Below are 11,532 nucleotides of genomic sequence, written 5' to 3'. Positions count from 1 at the left end.
AATGTCGCAGAAGAATTTTTGTCCAACATATTCTCTATATTCTTTCTGTTCAACTAACTCAATTCACTGCTTCTTCTCCTCGTTGCCTAAAACCCTAATACTAACCGACAGTTACCTTTTTACTCGCTCACTAAACTCACTTCTTTACCTTCTCACAGACCCTTCCTTTTTCTCGCAGTTAGGAAACACATTTATATCAGGTAACCCAAGGCATCGAATGGAGATGCACTTCATGAGCTTACTTTGTAGACTCTTTGTTGTTGGAAATTAACCTAGAATTATGCGTTTGTTATATCATAATTAAGAAACTGTTTAAATTGTCAGCTCAAGTAAACAGGCCATCCACTAAACCCCATTACGTCTAGCTATAGCGTTCAAATAAACCTTAATTCAATCAATTGAAATTAATTGGAGTGATTTTGACAATTAAAATTCCAAAACACCAGACATCTTCATACAGATGCAGATGCCCAAATAAGTATTTGATTTTTTGTTCAAATAATCAAAATCAAACTCTATCCAATTAATGAATCAATTCATAATTATGATAAAAGAAACGATTAAATTTTAATACCTAATTGCTTTGCTGTATCAATCCTATTGCAAAAATCCTAAAAAGCTGCATAACTTTCTGATTCTACTTTTGTCACAAAAAAAATACCTGAAAAATTCAACAAACCGAAATCAGTACAATCAAATTCATGGAACTACATCAAATAATCAAGTAGTATTAGATAGATAACAAAAATACAGCATGGCAAAGAAGAAAATGGTCTGTTAAAAAGCAAGACTATGCTTTTGTTGTAAACATGGCGAGGGCTTTTTATATAGAGCGTGCACAAAGATACCAGAAACACGGATTAGAAAATCCAGTTAAATTCAGTATTTGTAATCTTATATTTATCATATATTTGAATGTAATCTTATATTTGAATGTTTTATCTTATATTTATGTAATCTTCTGTCTTTATCTGTTCCTGCATCGGATGTTAATCAAGTCTTCGGATCTGTATTTGAATGTTTTATCTTATATTTATGTAATCTTCTGTCTTTATGTGTTCCCACATCAGATGTTAATTAAGTCTTCGGATCTACAATCCTGAAGAATGATTATATTTGAATGTTTTATCTTATATTAATTTAACCTTTTATGTTAATCGGTTCTTTAAATCTAGATATGATCTGATATTCTATCTTTTATTTAATTAAAGTTTAACATAACTAAAATTGAAATTCCACAAAAGGGTACAACAACTATTGAATAAAAATCCAAATCACTTGTCGTAGTAATCACGGATGCACTTAGCACGTGCAACAAGCCTTTAAACCCCTAGGTCACCCTAGTGGACGAGTTATAATCTCGTGAGGGTTTACACAGAGATTTACCCACAAAATCTACACAAACATTTATTAAACTTTCAATCTTCATTGGATGAACCAGAGGAATTGTTCGGCGATTGATACTCCGGGATTTTAGATACCATCAAATTATGGCTTTCATCAAATGTGAATGCATCCCCCTTTTCCTCTAAATAACGCGCTTTAACGACTTCGTGCTACAATAACACAACACAATATACTTATTGTTATAATTTAAAATCAATCAATTTAGGTTTCTTCAAAAACAACTGTAAAATACTTACAAATTGTTGAGGGGATAGCCTAATATGGTTGGCGTTGAACATCTGTTGTTGAATAGCTATAAAATAGCATACGCCGTTTTGGATAATTTGGTACCTGTCTTGAAGACTTTTTCTCTTTGGATTCTCATAATCTTGTTTATATTGGGTTATATCTTCGCCCAAAAGGTGTCGGCCTCTTCCATTACAAGGGAGAGATCTACAACTCGACTTTCGGTGTACCATACTTTCATGTTGGCCAAATCTTCAATTGGATAAAAAAAATTTTCTTTTGAAGCATGTATTTTGTAGATAGAAGATTAGGTTACAATTTGACGTGGGTATGTGGTACCCACAGAGTCATGAAAAATAACTTGATTAATACAAACCGGGATTGCCTGGTCCCAAATTTTGGTTGAAAGGTTTCCCATTTGACTTCCGTCAGCCGCATGATTGGCCAAGCCATCTGCTGCTTGATTTCCTTCTCTGTAGTTGTGTTGGATAGCGGCTTGCGGAATCTGTCGTATTCTAATCTTTATTTCTTCAATCATCCCTGAGATATGCCAAGGAGGATCAGTAGAGGATGTGACGAAGAGCAGAAGGTTTTATGAGTCTGTCTCGAAGAGAACTTTTGGCCATTGCCTTTCTGCTGATGTTCTTGATACCAATAGCAGAGCCCAAGTTTCTGCAGTTAAGGTAGTTGTAATTCCTAGAGGTTGGGCTAAAGTCGTAATTGTTCGGGCTTCGGAGTCTCTGCATATGAAACTGGCACTTGCGAAACCGGCATGCCCCCTGGCTGCCCCATCCGTGTTAATCTTAATACAATTCAAGTTTGGTGTGGACCAACCTACCGAAATTGTCGAAATCCTTTTGGCATTTCTTGAGTGGTTAAGAGCCGATGAATCTCCTGGTAATACTGTAGGTAAATATTCTATTGCCACAGAGTATTCTTGCTGCTGTCTTTTCGCCCAAGCTAGTATTTGTTCTGATGTTGTTTGCTTTTGGCGGTAAATTAGTTCATTCCTGTCCAGCCACAAGGTCAAAAATAGAAAGCAAACAGAGGAGATGACAGATACTGGTGCTGATTGTTGTAGAATTTAGGAAATGGTTGTTTGTGGAGTTAAAGGACATGTGGGGTTATAGTTGGAGTTCGGTGAGGTTGATAGTTGAGTGAATAAGGTGTTCCAAGCTGCAGTCCGCGTTGGGCAGTGAATTAGAAGGTGAATCGCTGATTCCTGATTAGTGTTGCATCTGGGGAAAATGTCGGAATTGGTCAGATGGATGTGATGTAGGAGAGAAAAGGTTGGTAAACCCTCATTGATTGCTTTCCACAAGAAAAGCTGAATTTTTGGTGGACACGGTAAAGTCCACAATAATTTTGTAGGTGGGAGGGGATTTTGAGTAGGTTGACCTTGGGTTAGACATTTGTATCCTGAAGAGGTAGTGTATTTTCCAGATTTTGAATGGGGCCAGATTATTCTGTCATGTGGGCTATCTTGGGGTAGGTGGATGTTTATTATTTTCTGAGTTGTATGATTGGGTAGGGTGTTTAGTTTTTCTGGTTCCAGTTATGAGAGATCGGATCAAGATATCAGGCACTTTCCGGATAGGGTAACATTGAGCTGGGTCTAGGTTTGGGGAGTGCGGAATCCAGTTGGCTTCTATTGGTGTTGATAACCCATTTCCAATACAATGAAAAATCAATTATTGCATGGTAGGGATGAGTGATGCTAAATATTCTCCATTGAGCGCTGGAGGAAGACGATATTGTGTCAATGCCCTGTAGAATTGGTTGCTGATTGAGATATTTTTCACTGCATAGACTTCCACAAATGGAGTTAGGTTGTTCATGTAAATTCCATATTCTTTTCATGAGAAGTTCCTTGTTATGATCACTGCTTTTCCTTATGCCTAACCCTCCTTCAGATATTGGTTTTGTTACTTTGTCCCAACCAATAGGATGAAGCTTCTTAACTGAAGAATCATGTCCCCAGAAAAAATTCCTCGTGATATGATCTATTTGTTTGTGGACATTGATGGGTAGATTTTGTGTTTGCATGATGTGGTTTGAGGTGGGGGTTAGGGAGGTTTTAATGAGGACAATTCTTCTAGCTGGAGTCAAACATTTTGTCATCCACCCTTTAGCTTTTCGACATAATCTTTGAAGGAGCGGTGCAAAGGTGTGATTAGATGCTCTTCCTTGTTTGAATTGGACTCCAAGATAAATTGGGGGTTTTGATGTGGATGAAATATTGAAAAATTGTTGCAGATTACTTATTTCAATTGGATCCAATCTCGGGTGATGAATAATTACTGATTTAGAAGTATTAATTACCTGGCCTACCGAAGTGCCGTAAGAGTGAAACAGGTTCTTGAGTTGGAGATTACACGGAGCAGAAGCTTTATATGTGATTAGAAGATCATCAACATATATTAAATGAATAATCGGTGGAGATTTTCTTGAAATGCTAAGTCCTCGAACCAACTTCTGCTTTAGGTGTGCCATTTATGTTGATCGAGTATGTTACAGTTGTGACGCATAACATAATGTAATCTACAAAGATTGTTGGAAATACAAGTTTGGTGAAGGCAGCTTTGATGAATACCCAATCTAAGTTGTCGTAGGCTTTTGGATATCCAGCTTTAGAGTTATTTTCGGGTCTTTGGTGAGGCTTGAAGTTTTTATATGGTGAAATAGCTCTCCATCTATTGCTATGTTATCATGAATTGATCTTTGTGGAACAAATGCACTTTGAAAAGGACTTATCAAAAAAGACAGTATTTGTCTAATTCGGTTAACTAGGATTTTTTCAATGATTTTATAAGTGACGTTACAGAGTCCTATGAGTTTGAATTGAGAAGGCTTTGATGGATGGTCCACTTTGGGTATTAGAGTTAGGTTTGTGTGGTTCATGAGAGGATGTATACTAAGATCATTGAAAAAACTGTGAACCATGTCAATCAATTGACGATGAGTTGTTTCCCAAAAAAATTTGAAAAACTTACTTGTATAACCATCTGGACCAGGAGCACTCTCTGAGTTTATGGAGAATAAAGCTTTTTTGATTTATGCTGCAGTTACCTCTTTAGTAAGAAGGTTCATCTGTCTGGGACTTAATCTGGGATTGATATCTTTGAAAAGATCTTCATCTATGATTGTAGGTTGATCAGTGTATTGTTGGGAGAAGTGGTCAAGAATGAGTTGAATCACATCTTCCTTCTTATTGACCCAGTTGTTTTGTGGATCCTGAAGTTGTTGTATATTGTTGCATGCTCGGTGGATGGTTGCTTTAGTGTGGAAGAAGGTTGTGTTGAGATCACCTGATTGTAGCCATTGGATACTGGATCTTTGTTGCCAGTATGTTGCGTGACATTGTAGCAGTTCTGTGTGATCTCTTCTTAGTTGTTGTTCCTGACCAAGCCAGAATTCCAGGTTGTAACCCGATTGGGTAGCACACTGATGTTGAGCCTGTTTGATCTTTGTCGTCGATTTTTTGATCATAGTTGGAAGATGTCCAAAAGTTTCCTTGTTCCATTCCATGAGAGTTTGTCCGGTTTTTTTGAGCTTTAATTGAAGGTCTAGGGTAGGTTCTAGATCTTGTTGTTGTATCCAAGCCGAATCAACCACCTGTTTGACTTGCGGATGTGAGAGCCATAAATGTTCAAATTTGTAATTTTTTGTTCCTTGCCAATCTATTGCTTTTCCTTGTAATAGAATTGGAGCATGGTCGTTTGCTATTCTTGGGAGATGAGTAATTGCCGCATGTGGATTTGCAGTACGCCAATGTTGTGTTGCCATTGCTCTATCTAATCTCTCTATAATGTTGTCTTGTCCCACCTGGTTGTTAGTCCAAGTATAAGGGTCGCCTTTGAAACCTAAATCCATGAGTCCCATCTGATCCATCATTGTGAGGAGAGGTTGAGATTGAGCATACGTTACTTGTCTTCCTCCTTTTTTTTGTGATTGATCCAGAACGTCATTGAAAACTCCTAGAAAAATCCATGGAGTAGTCGGGTTGATGTTGTTGAAGATTGATGGAAAGTTTTGCCAAAAGTTTCTCCTTATGTCCGGGTGTGGTGGTCCATATATACCGGTGCATATCCAGGGTTGTTCAGGGGGTGTAGGCGTTACCAATGTGTGAATGTATTTTTGAGAATGAAGTAATATTTGTACATTTAAGTTATCCTCCCACATTAGACAAAGCCCCCCTCTTCTTCCAATTCTAGGGACTGAAAAGTGATTATGAAACTGTAAGGAAAGTGCTAGGCCCTGCATATGATGCTGATTTGCTAAAGTTTCAGAAAGGAAAACAATGCTTGGCTTGTGAAGGGAAATTAATCCACGTAGGTGTTGTATAGGAATTGGGTGGTTTACTCCCTGACAATTCCATGCTAGGATAGTCATTATAAGAAAAGGAATATATCAAAAAGGAAAAGAGGAGGGTGTGAGAGGACGGAGTAATGTGGTTTTGATGTTGGTAACATTCAAATGGGTTTTGCTGAATATTATATGTGACCGTGTGTTCAAGAAGGTTAGGTCCGGTTTTGATGATTTGAGTTAGAATTGAAGGTGTGTGATAATGAGATACCCGAAGTTATGTTGTGGGTATATAAATGGAGATTAGGATGAGGATCGAAGAGGAAACCAGTTGATGTGTTATGATTAAGTTGACCAGGTTCGTGAGAGAATGTATTACAACACTAGCATATATAACTTTTCGAAAAACAATTATAGCCTATAATAAATGTTGTGAAACTCTAGCCTAAAAATAATGTTGTAGAAAAAACAGCATATACAAAATGTAGTACAACTAAAACTAAGAAGGTGTGCTTTATAATGCAGCAGTTACAAAGAGAATTATAAGATATAAAATGTGAAGAAACAGTAAATAGTTTCGACTAATACACATTTGTCAGACGTATTACACAATTGAAAAAGCTAATCATCACGGAGTGCAGGCAGCGCTACAAACTAAAGTAGCAGGGGAGTTAAGAGATAAAGCAAAGGTAATAAATAGAAAATGAGGATATTAAACGGTAGTTAAATGGACTTACCCGGGGGCTTAGATTGATCAGAGGAGCTTGGGATTGGAAACTGAGGATGAATTCTTCATTTGGACACAGATAACTGGCAGGTAAAAGTACAACTTAGAAAAAATAACCAGATGAATAAAAAAGGTAACTAATAGGACCAGACAGAAAAAACAGGCTCTAAACTATCACTATAACCCACGACATATTGAACGTAAATGAATTTAAGATGTTAAAAAATGGAACTGATTTAGAAAAAGGTCGTCATCCTAAGTCAGAAAAACCAGAGGGAAGCTACTAAAGAGAGACAACCACAAGAAAGGGACAGAGAAGAAAAAGCAGAAACACAAACCACATTCAGAACGGACAGAGAGCACACAACTTCTCAAATGATTCAAGACTATCTAAATTAAAGAGAAATTCATGGACTAAGAAATAGAGACAAGAGAGATGGAAAGGTGAAGAACTCAAATTTATTCAGCAGAAAAACTATATGAAAGAGCAAGAATCTAAAAAATAACATAATGCGCATTCTAGGATTATCAAAACAAGGCTACAACCACATACGAAACAACTGAAGAATAAGCAAAATCCTTCGTCGAACAGAGACAAGGAGAAGCATAAGAACTATTACATTGAATAACATCAGCAGTATACCAACATCAATCACAACTGAGGCAACTACTTCACAAGCAAGAAAAACCGAAGACAAGGAGAAGCATAAGAACTATTACATTGAATAGCATCAGCGGTATACCAACATAAATCACAACTGAGGAAACTACTTCATATACAAGGAAAACCGAATGACTGGTCAAAAGACCACCAAGAACAACAGACACAAATAGGAAGGATTTCGAATTTTCAAGTTTCTTTCCATAAAGAAAAGAAACACAACAAGGTTTTAAAAAAAAAATTTGTTTTTTTTTTTTGTTTTTTTTAACAACATACACCAAATCCAATTGGGAGATCCCAATTTAAATCATCAAACACCAAACACAGCATTTAAGCTCGTAACATCAAAGCAGTTTTAACAGAATATTTGATGAGCCAAATTTCAATAACAACCCTAAGCAGGAATCGCATTACGAATCTAAGAAGATAACAGTAACAAGAAGGATTAGACAGAGAAGCAATTAAAGGTTCTAAAGAGTAACTTAAGAAGTGGAAAATCAAATAAATAATGTCTTAACTGCAGAAACAATACAAGTAATGCACTCCAACTGCTAAACTTAAATTACTAGCACTGAAACACGAAACAGTGCGCATAAATGCAAAATGATTTCATATCTAACCAATCAAAACTTGTTGGGAGTCAGAGCTCCAAACCAAGATGCGAAAAAAACCAATCAAACCAGCAAGAAGATTTAGTACAAATCAATTACTATCCTAAAGCTAACAACATAAATAGAGAATCAAAAACCCAAAAACCAAATGATACGCCTACACAACATAATTTTTTTTTTTTGAACGAAATTTACAGATCTAACATCTCTAATAGAGAAAAGACAATAATCACTAGAAAAAAGATCCTCTTCTAAACATCAAAACATATAAACTTACCCCTATCAAGAGATTAGATCAAATCAAATCTCAAAAGGAAAAGAATCCAAAATACCTTTCAAAATTGTGCCTTTCATCAGTTCCTCAAATCCATAAATCCCAGATCTTAATCTATTCTTTCGCCCCCCAGGAGTCCTAACTCTAGTCTGGAATTTGTCACCATGGAAATCTTCTTATTTGGTTATGAAGATTGAATCTAGGGTTTTGGTAAAGGAAAATTTTGACGTCAATTAAATGAAATTAAAGTTGGTTTTTTTTAGGGTGATATGGGTTAGGATGAAGATCTGATTGAATTGATTATGTATGATTGATAAACCAGAAACAAATTCAAGAGATAAGGTCGAAAAAATGTGAATCGGCAAGATCTGGGGTGACTCCATTATCGCTCGATCCATCGCCTCTAGCAATTGGATCAAATGATCTCATGCTTGTATTCATATGAAGAGTTATGAGAGGTATAGAAAGAGGTGATTAAGAGTTTTGCAAAGTGTATGAAAATAGGTGTTTGCTATTTGGAGAAAGATAAGACAATTTATAATATCCATCAGAAGTAGCCGTTATAAAGTACTCGTTGGGATATAGTCGTTTGAAAGTAGCCGTTGTAAAGTAGTCGGTGGGATATAAACGTTATAAACTACATTACAATTATTGAATATAAGAACCTAGGTTACTTTTCTTAGTAATCACGGTTGCACTTAGGAATCTTAAAATCTTAAACAACACCCGCATATACTAATCGTCGGGTCCGTCTTCTGGAGGATCACCGACATTCATTTCCGGATTGTATTCAGGAATGTTAGCCTTAAAGATTAAGTATCACTCATAACATGTAAATTCTGTACGAGTATCTAGTCGGAACACAAATTTGGCCATTTCCTCCTACGTAAAACAAGCATAAAGTAATAGGTTAGTGTTTATTTGGAAACAACATTTCAAATATCATAACTATTTATGATGACCTACAGTAATCGCAATTGCCATGTGTTGTCGGGCGTAACCATGAATCTTTCTTTGAATGTCAATGTACTTGCGAACCGCTATTTGAATTTGAAAAATCCGTTGTTGAACTTGTCATCTGGTTCGGTTATTAACATTTCCAAACGCTTGTAGGAAGCCGTCGAACACCAGCATCCATTTTTCATGGGAGGAGAGTTCTTGAACATCTTCAATAGGCATAGTAGCAGCATTTACAAACATTGTGGTGATTGCAAGATCTTATTCTACGGTATACCCAACCATTATTATGTTATCTTCAGAAACAAAAATAATAGGAGATACACAGGATAACAAGTGTCCTACTTTTGATTGTTTGTGTTTAGGGAAGCATATGAAAATATATAATAGGCATTGAAAGTAGGCGTTAGAAATTAGCCGTTAGAAAGTAACCAATAAAGTAGTCGTTACAAAGTATCCATTGGTAGAAGATTTTTTTTCTTCAAATTATCGTAACTAGAAATATAAAAATTAATATTACTGAGAAAAAAGAAACTACATTACCAGGACACAAACACGACATTACTTTAAAAAAAAAACAATGAAACTAAGCTATTAAAAATAAAATTCTAAACTCAATAACTTAAAACTAAAACAAACTTTTAATTAAAAATGAAACTGATTATGTTGTTGCTTCTCCAACTGCTTGGCCAATATTGCATTCTATTTTAATTCAAAGTACTTTTTTGCATTTGGAGACAACGATTGGAGATCCATTTGCATTATTTTCCTTTCTTCACTCTCTCGATTGTGTTCAATTTGTTGTTGTGTTATATCTAGCAACCTTTCCATAATTTGGTTTTGTCGTTGTTGACGAGGTGCGAGTGTCATTCGGGATTCTTTTAGATAATCAACAAGTTTACTGCCCGTGTCGCTCATTTATGAGTCTTGCGATGATGGTGTAGCCGGTGTGGTTGGTCCAAATCCCATTTTATTAATTGTGTCTTTTTCCGAAGCTCTGGACTTGCGTTTATGTTCTGTAAATCCACCTGACGACGTTGCAGGTATTGTATTTGGGTTCTTACTAGGGGTATATCCTGCTGGAAAAGGGATACCGCAAGGGACATTATAAGCGTTTGGAAATTTATTTGCAAATGGAGTTTCGACGAATTGACTTGTAGATGGATTATGAGAAGATGGGGTTTGAGTATTAAACATATTTGAGAAATTTCCATGATATTAAGATGACATATGATTAAAATCTTGATCCATATCTTCAGCTACACCTACTTGTACATTTAGAACATCTTTAAGCATCTCATACCCAACATCTTGAGTAAAGGATTTTTTGTGTATTTCAATATAATTGCTTCTCGCCATTATCATCTACATCAATGTAAACAAACCATAACTAAGATACGCATAAATAAAATTATTTACAAACAACATGTACAACAACTATAATGAACATATTAAGATAACATACTCGGTTATTAAAGTCCAAGCCCGGATTAGTTGCAACGGCTGTTGCAACACATTCAGAAAAGTTATCCACTTCATTCTTGATTACAATAAACCTATTACGGACGCTTTTTATAGTACGCTCGTGTGGATTCCCACCACAAGCTTCCACAAATTTTTGAAAAACGTTTTTATAAAACTTATTTTTATCTTCGAAACTACTTTCATCTAGAGCACAGTACGTGGTAACAATGTGAACATCTTCTAAAGTACTAAATCTCGCTCTATGTTTCCTTTTTTTCCCTTTAAGTCTCCGACATTGATGATCATAAAAAAATTAAAATCTTAAAGAAGATAATTTGAGAGATTTTAGTGAAGAAAACAATTTGTAAGAAGAGGATTTGGAGTGATTTGAATAGAGAATTAGAGTTGTATTTATAGAGGATTTTTGAAAGGATTTTGAAAAAATGACCGTTGCGATCCGACGGTGGAGAAGATAGAGCCGTTGTGAATGATGGATGCTTAGGATGGGGTGTGAGAGAGGTGTAAAAGAAAAAAGGTCAAACAAATAAATTTACGGAAACGGAAACTGACTTACCGTGTAAAATTTCACGGAAACTGAGTAGCCATATCAACTGCCAAACGGCTACTGAGTTTCCATAAAGGGGTCTTTTACACGAAAACTGAGTTTCCGTGTGATTTCCCTTCCATACAAGGCGAATATGATCTGATCCACTTTGCCAAGTAGGGAAGGGATATGGGAAATCATAATGGTTGGGTTTTGAGTTTCTTCCCTACATTTGAGGGATAGGGTAGGGAAACGGGGCACCATAGTGCTAGGCCTTAGAAAATCTCTTCTTGTCTTGTCTCCCGATCGGACGCTCGAAAATATCACTGGACCAACTTTATATTTGTGCTGTGGGAT

The sequence above is a fragment of the Papaver somniferum genome, chromosome 3 (genome assembly GCF_003573695.1).
Source record: "Papaver somniferum cultivar HN1 chromosome 3, ASM357369v1, whole genome shotgun sequence".
Classification (NCBI taxonomy): Eukaryota; Viridiplantae; Streptophyta; class Magnoliopsida; order Ranunculales; family Papaveraceae; genus Papaver; species Papaver somniferum.
This window is presented reverse-complemented; position numbering follows the sequence as displayed.